This window comes from Pediculus humanus, genomic scaffold (genome assembly GCF_000006295.1).
Source record: "Pediculus humanus corporis 1103172107642 genomic scaffold, whole genome shotgun sequence".
NCBI classification, from domain to species: domain Eukaryota; kingdom Metazoa; phylum Arthropoda; class Insecta; order Psocodea; family Pediculidae; genus Pediculus; species Pediculus humanus.
The window spans coordinates 398,695-406,381 of NW_002987253.1; positions in this window are offsets into that span (position 1 = coordinate 398,695).

A 7,687-nucleotide genomic window follows, 5' to 3' on the forward strand; every position below is an offset into this window, starting at 1 on the left:
CTCTTTGTCTTGCTCATAGCCTTACCATCAACGTCACTCATCCTTCCGAGTACTACCAATCATACCGGACGCTCCTTAAATCCGTTGAAAACCATTTCGTCCAGACTTTTCTTTAAAATTTTCTCCACATTATTATTATTTTTAACATGTGAATAGTATCGAGGATCTGGTTTATCGTACAAATGTCTTAAGGTGGCCACCAAGTTTCGAACTTGAATTATATTCGATAACTATAATTAATGATGTTTTCGTCTGCTAAAAAAAAAAACATTTATTTATTTATTTATTTATTCACTTGCACTCGGTTTGACATCAATAAAACTTTATTTTATTAATCGATTGAATCGATCAACAAGTAGTCGATAGATCGATCGATCGATCGATTCGATAAACACGTTCTTTTTTTAATTCGTTTTCCGTGAAAATTTCATTTGGAAAAAAATAAAATAAAAATTTCGAACCGACAATTTTTTTATTCAAAATAATAATAATAAAAGTGAGTGAGTGAGTGCGGGGGTAAGACTCGTACCTGAATCCAAAGTTCAATTTGATAAATTTGATTGTTTTTTTTTTTTTTTTTTTATAAATCGACTGACCCGAGTTTGTGTAATTGGATGTTTCGTCTCTTTTTTTTTTTTTTAACAGACGATTCCTGTATTTTTCAACGTTCGCCTCGAAGGTTTTTATTTAGCTGTGAGACTTGTAAAAAATGTATGTTTGAGATTATTACCGCACAATGAGAATGAAAAAGACACAAACGACAAATTGAAAAAAATGTGAAAAAAACGTATTTATAAACAAAGGAAACCATTGTTGAAAATTTTTTTAAAATAAAATAAACGTATTGATTCGTCGACATTTTGACTTTTGACACTCTCACAACGGGAATACCTGGAAATTCTCTGGAGAATGATATTTTTTATAACGTTATTATACGTATGTGTATACCATGGGAACGTTGATAACAGTTATTCCATTACGATTTTAAATTTCTCAAGTATTAAAAGCAACCGAGTCTCGTTGACTAATGATAAAGTTACGCCTACCTCAACTGATCGATGTTTTCTGTCAACCGAGGAACGAAATAACAACTCAAAAAAAAAAAAAAAAATTTGATTTCTTCTTTTTTTTTTTTTTTTTTCGGTTAGATATTTTCCGTTTCAGCTTTTTACCATTGAATCTCTCTCTTTCTCTCTTTCTCTCTCTCTTTTTTTTCATCTTTCTTCAACATCCTCTTCATTTTTTTTCTTTCTTTCTTTATTTTTTTTTTTAAAGTTAAACTTGTTATTAAGTCAACTATCATCATCGCAATCACTTTTGACCGTTGTTGCCGCAATTACTTGTGAAATAATCATCATCATCATCTTCGCATGCTAAAAAGAAAAAAAAAAAAGAAAACGTGGCTAAAAAATTCCTCGAGGGGAGCGAAAAACAAAAAAAAAAAAAAAAAAAAATTTTTTTGGCATTTTACATTCTCATTACACGCGAGTAAGAAAACAAAAAAAAATTTCTTTTTTTTTTTTTTTCTTTTTACACTTTGATTTATGTTGTTATTATTATTATTATTATTATTATTATTATTATTATTATTATTATTATTAAAATTAACACCGTAATTTTTTTTTTTTTTTGAAAATTTCTACTTCCACGTTAAAACTTTAAAAATAAAAAAATAAAAAAATTTGAATTTTTTTTTTTAAATTTTAAAACTTTTAAACAAACAAAACTCCGTTCGAATTTGAATTTCGCGCGTTTTTTTTTTATCCAATAAAAATTATTTAATAAAAATAACACACGTACGTATTACGACGAACGAAACAATAATAATAATAATAATAATAAATTAATACGTCATGAAAGTAAAAAAAAATTTTTTTTTGTTTTTGTTTTTGGAAAGGACAATTGAAAAAGGTTTATATAAATCAGGTGAAAGGAATTTGAAAGGTGATATCGGGAATTGGAGACAAACAAACAAACAACAAACAAACGATTAATTTGGGGTTCGATAGTAAAAAAAAAATACAAATTTAAAAACGTTTCCATCACCAAAAAAAAATAATAATAATTTATAAATTTTTAATTAAATAATTTTTTTAAATTATTATTTTAAAGTGAGAGGATGAAAATAAAAAGAGAGAGAGAGAGAGAGAGGGAGAGAGAGTAAGAGAGATAGAGAAAGAAAGAGAGAGAAAAGATCAATATTTACTTTCTTGCTAAGGAATTAAATTGTGACAAACAAGGTAAAAAAAAAAAAAAAAACTTGTCATTTTACACATCATTCATTTAGTGATGAATAAAAAAAAAAAAAAATTATTAATAATAAAATTAAAAAAAAAAAAAAATGGTGGATCGAATGATTGATTGATTGATTCGTTAGTTCCCCGATCGAATATAAAAATTTTTTTTTTAATTCGTAAAAATAATAATAACGATAACGAAGAAAGAAAAAAATACGTTACACGCGTTGACCCTTTCGCTTTTACCTTTTTTTTTTTTTTCTTTTTAGTAAATTGAGAAATTTTTTATATTGTCTATTGCCAACAACAACAACAACCACAACAAACAACAAGAGATTTTTTAACCAATTATTTATTTATTTTGACCATCTAAATGACAGTTAGTCGTACTGCCCACAAAAACAAAAAAGGTCGCCATTTCGCATTGCAAAAAAAATTTTTTTTGTAAGGTCAAACATTATCGTGACCTTATACGTTTTTTAAACGTAATTTTAAAAAACTAAAAAAAAAATTACTAATGTCGGTGATTGCATAGTTTTTTAAAATATGAAAGAAAATTATATGAATGGTGGGGAGGTTGAGGGATTTAACCCGAATGGTGCAATAATAAATTTTTTCCTTAACCTCCCCACAAGATTGAAAAGAAAATTTTTGACGACTACGGATTCGAATTCTATAAAATCTCAAGAGAGAAACAAAAAAAAAAAAAATAAATGAATTAAAAATTATTTTCTTTTTCTCCTTTTTCTCCTAAAGTTTGAATTTCATAAAAAATTTTGAATCGGTTGGGGGTGGCGGTTGTTGGGGGTGGTGGTGGTGGTGGTGATGGTGTCACAATACCATAAAATATCTTTATACCATCCCTCTTAATATAAACCAAGTGTAGTACGAAGGAAAAAAAAAATATATGCTGAGTCATATTAACAGTCGGAAAAAGTTTTATTAATGTTTTATAACATGTTAAGTCAAATTCAGATCCAAGAAAAAGAGACCTGATATCCCTTATTTAACAATTTTATGTGATCCCCCTCTCCCTCCCCCTCCCTTAACCATCCCTTGTTGTGGATTTATCATTGAGTTTTTTAATATATCATTTTTCATTTATTTTCATTTTTTTTTTAAACCCAGCCTTTTGACTTTTTTTTTTGTGCAAAACAATAAAAACCCATCGTTATTTAATTTACATTATCACTTTTCTGTTGTTGTTCCTGGGAAAAAAAATATACACTACAAAAAGCCACCTGTTTGTTTGTTTGTTTGTTTGTAAGATTTCCGCCTTTTTTCTATGATTTCTTTTACTCTAACGAATCAATCGATATATAAAAATGAAAGATAATAAATGGCGCAAAATTCTTTACGTTGTTATCATTCAAATTTTCTACAATCAAAAAAAAAAAATTAGTGATAATGGTGTGTAGCTGTTGTTGTTTGTCTGTTGTTAGCGACTTAACAGAAAGGTAACATTTGTACATTCTGACAGGTGTGTTTTTAGCAAAAAAACAAAACAATTTGAATATTTAGTGAGAAAAAAAAAGTAAAAACCTTAAAATAAATTTATGACCGGTTGTTGACATTGTTAAGTGACGAGAACACGAATGAATATAGACATCATTGATGTCAGTAAATCAAAAGACGAGTTAAATCCGAGGCAAGGGTCGTTTTTTTTCTTTTTTTTTTTGATATATGGTTTGTATATGCCGTGTCACTAGGGATGAATCAAGTTCTTTAAGGTGATTTATCGTTTCCACCACGTTTTGTGAGTTATTTCTACCGCCACCTGTATTTAAAAAAAAAACAAACTACAACTTGACCGTTAACCGTTTTAACCGTTTTTAAACTGTTTATTTTTGTTGAAACCTAGCGGAAAATTTACGAACTATTGTTTGATATAGTTTTAATTTTCACCGTCGCGAGCGCTAACTGTCAATTTAAATTTATTTATTTTCCAAAAGACGCATGAGTTTTTCTTTTTTTTTTTTTAATGAAAAATTTATTAATAAATAATTTTAAATAAGTAAATAAAATAAAAAACATAAAATTAAAATCAAACCTAATACTATTTTTTCCCAAAAAAAAAAAAAACAAAAAAGTAATTTAAGAGAAGGAGAAATGATTTTCGTGTGGGAAATTTTAATGCATGACGTTGTACATACATAACAAATTCGTTTTTCCGATTGTGAAACTAATTATTTTAATTAAATAAAAAAATTCTCATGGATTCCAAAACGAACAAATGAAAAAAAATTTTAAATCCAAACAAAATTATTATTATTATTTTTCTGCGGATTAATTATTAGATCATTGTCCTCAACATATCCCATAACAAAACGATTCATATTTTTTCATAAATTTTTTTCCAGCATCCTTCCTTCATCCTGATTATCTTAACATCCTCTTTATAGAAAAATAAAAAAAATATCCAGATGTTTAATTTTATTGATTTACAAAAAAAAAAGACATTTTCTCACCGAAAAAAAAATTTTTTTCAATAAATTTTGAATAAGAAATAATAATAATAATAAAAATTCTCCAGAATGTTTCATTAAAGGTTAACGAATCAAAAGAAAAAAAAAAAAGAAAATTGAACGTGTCTGGATATGCCAACAATAATTTTGCTTTGGCTTTTTGTATTAGAAAAACATCGCATCCATCTTCCAGTGTCATTTTTACTTTGGAGAAAAGAAAAAAAAAATTTTATTTTTTTTTTCTTTCCAAAGAAAAAAACGGCATTTTCGCTATTTTCTATTTCGAATTTTATATTTTTACTTAAAATGACCTAAGCTAAACATAATTGAGAAAATAATTAAGAAAAGGAAAAAAAAGAAATTTCCAATTTTCTTTCTTTTTCATTTCGTTTCATCAACTTTTCTTTCCTTTTTTCCTTTTTTTTCCTTTTTTTTGAAAGGTGTGAAAAAACATGAAATAAAACTTTAATTAAATGTGTTTATACATTTGTTTCTTTTCACCTAACAAAGTTTATTTTAAAAAAAAATACGTCCGCCATATTTAAAATTTAATTTTTTTAAATAATTAACATTAACGAACCTTTAAAAAAAAAAAAAATGACTCGTAATAATAATAATAATAATTTTCTTTGTGTTAAATTCAAATAAAGTCTCGATGGGGGCAAAACGAATAAAAAAAAGGCGTTAAATTTAAGGTACGAAATCGAAAAAAAAAAAAAAAAGAAATTACAAGGAATAAAAGATAATGATAGATTATGGTGGGTGTACGGGGGTACGTAAGAAAATTACAAATGTTGAACGTAATGACGGGTGACATGCAAAAAACGAATAAAAAAGTTCCTACCCCTCTGAAAAAAAATATTAAAAAAAAAAAAAACGTTTGACGTCGTCGTGCCCCCCCCCCCCCCAAAAGAAAAAAAATTTTTTTCTCCTATCTTACAATCAATCTATTTGTTTAGTGAACGTAAAGTAAGTAAAAAAAAAAAAAAAAAACGCAGCGAAAATTGATTACGGTTACCACCGTAACAAAAAAAAAAAGTAATGAAATTTAATTTTAACGACTTCGTAATTTGGTTCTCTCTACACTTAAACTCTCTCCCCTACCAACGCCCCCCGCCCCCCGCTCGCCCTTCCTTATGAAAAAAAAAATTAACAAAAATTTCTAGAATTTTTATTTAATTTTTTCCACGTAAAAATCGATCGATCGATTGAATTTGTTTATTTTTCTGGAACTGAGTAAATGAATATTACTGGATTCGAAAAAAAAAAAACTTCTCCAATATGATAAGCAAACAATTTAATTTTTTTTAACTGGAGTCAAAAAAAAAGAAAAAACAATGTGGCAAAAATAAACCCCATTAAAACACCCGATATGCATGATAATACCATCACCACCATCACCATCAACATCACCACCACCACCACCACCATATTTACAAAGAAACCTACCAGAAGAAGATGAAGAAAAACCAAATTCAAGAGCTAGAAAAGCTGAATAGAAAGGAAAATTTTAACTGGATAAGTTTTCAGACTGTATGGATTTATACTCCATCCTCCTGAGTGCTCTAGTGATCCATCAAACAACGTGTCACTAGCCATTAGTGCACTCTCTCTCTCTCTTTCTCTCTTCTTCTTTTTTTTTACTTTTTTCTCTTTCTCCATTACACCGTCCTCTCGTCGCTCGATCTAAAATAAAAACAATATTTTCCAAATGTTTTTTTTTCTCTAAAAAAAAAAAAAAAACGTTCCAGCAAACAAAGTAAAAATCAAATCGCGTTCGATACCGAATAAAAAATTATCAATAACCTAATAAAAAAAAATCTTTGTCTATTTACACGACGACTACAACCACTACTATTATAGTCTATAAACTATTTTTTTTATCGTGTAACACAATTCATTAATAATTTTTTCAATTGTTGTTATTAATCAAAATTTTTTTTATTTTTCTGACATAATATTTTGACTTTTTTTTATAAATGTTAGCTTTTCTAACCGTCGTTTAATTTATTTTTTTTTCTTTTATCAAAAAAATATCTTCTGCTTGGAATAAATTTAAAAACAAAAACAAAAAACAAAAATATTTAATGGAAAAGTTTACCGAAACGAAATGTTGAAAGTTTTAAATAAATTTAAATAAATATGGTGGAAAAAAAATTTTAATTTTTTTTTTTTTGGGCACCTGGAAAATTCCATAACTGGAAATTTTTTTTTTTTTAAAATATGTTTCATCGCTGCCTACTTTATACTATATATATAATATATATTGCGAAATGATATTAATATATAAAATATTCTAAAAAGAAAGTTGAAATGTGTCAAAAGCTTTGTATATATATATATATAGTCCACTCTAAGGGCCCATCGATCACTTCGTCATGGACACTTAGCTTATCTCCAGGGGCCCAACAGTTATTACACTCATGTTTTTAGACTCATGCGTTCGAGTTTAGCTTTACTTCCCTTCTTAAACAACTTATATATATTATCACGGAAAAGATAATAATAATAATAATACGGAAACGGAAAAATCACAAAACGGCGTTCAAATTTCACTTCGGCTCCCTAACATTTGATGAAATTTTTTTTTTTATTTTTATCCTTAACGCCAAAATTCATTTCGAAGCAGAAGACATATTTATATAAAACCAAAAGAATGGCATCCATGAATTTCAATAAAAAATTTTCATAAATATAATAATTTCAGGGGTGGTGGGGGGAAAAAAAATTTAAACATCTGAGTGGGGAATTTTTTTGAACTTTTTAACGCTTACCTTAAAAATCTATTCACGTTTTATATTATTTCATTTATGAAAAAAAATACTTTTAATAATAAAATACAAAATGGCGGCTATTGTAAAAAAAAGAAAAAAAGTTAAATAAATTTAGAAAAACTCATGTGTGACAGGAGAATAATAAATTCGTCTAACTAAAATCTCAGAAGGGACGAACGAAACCCTTGTATTACAAAAGGGTAAGTGACAG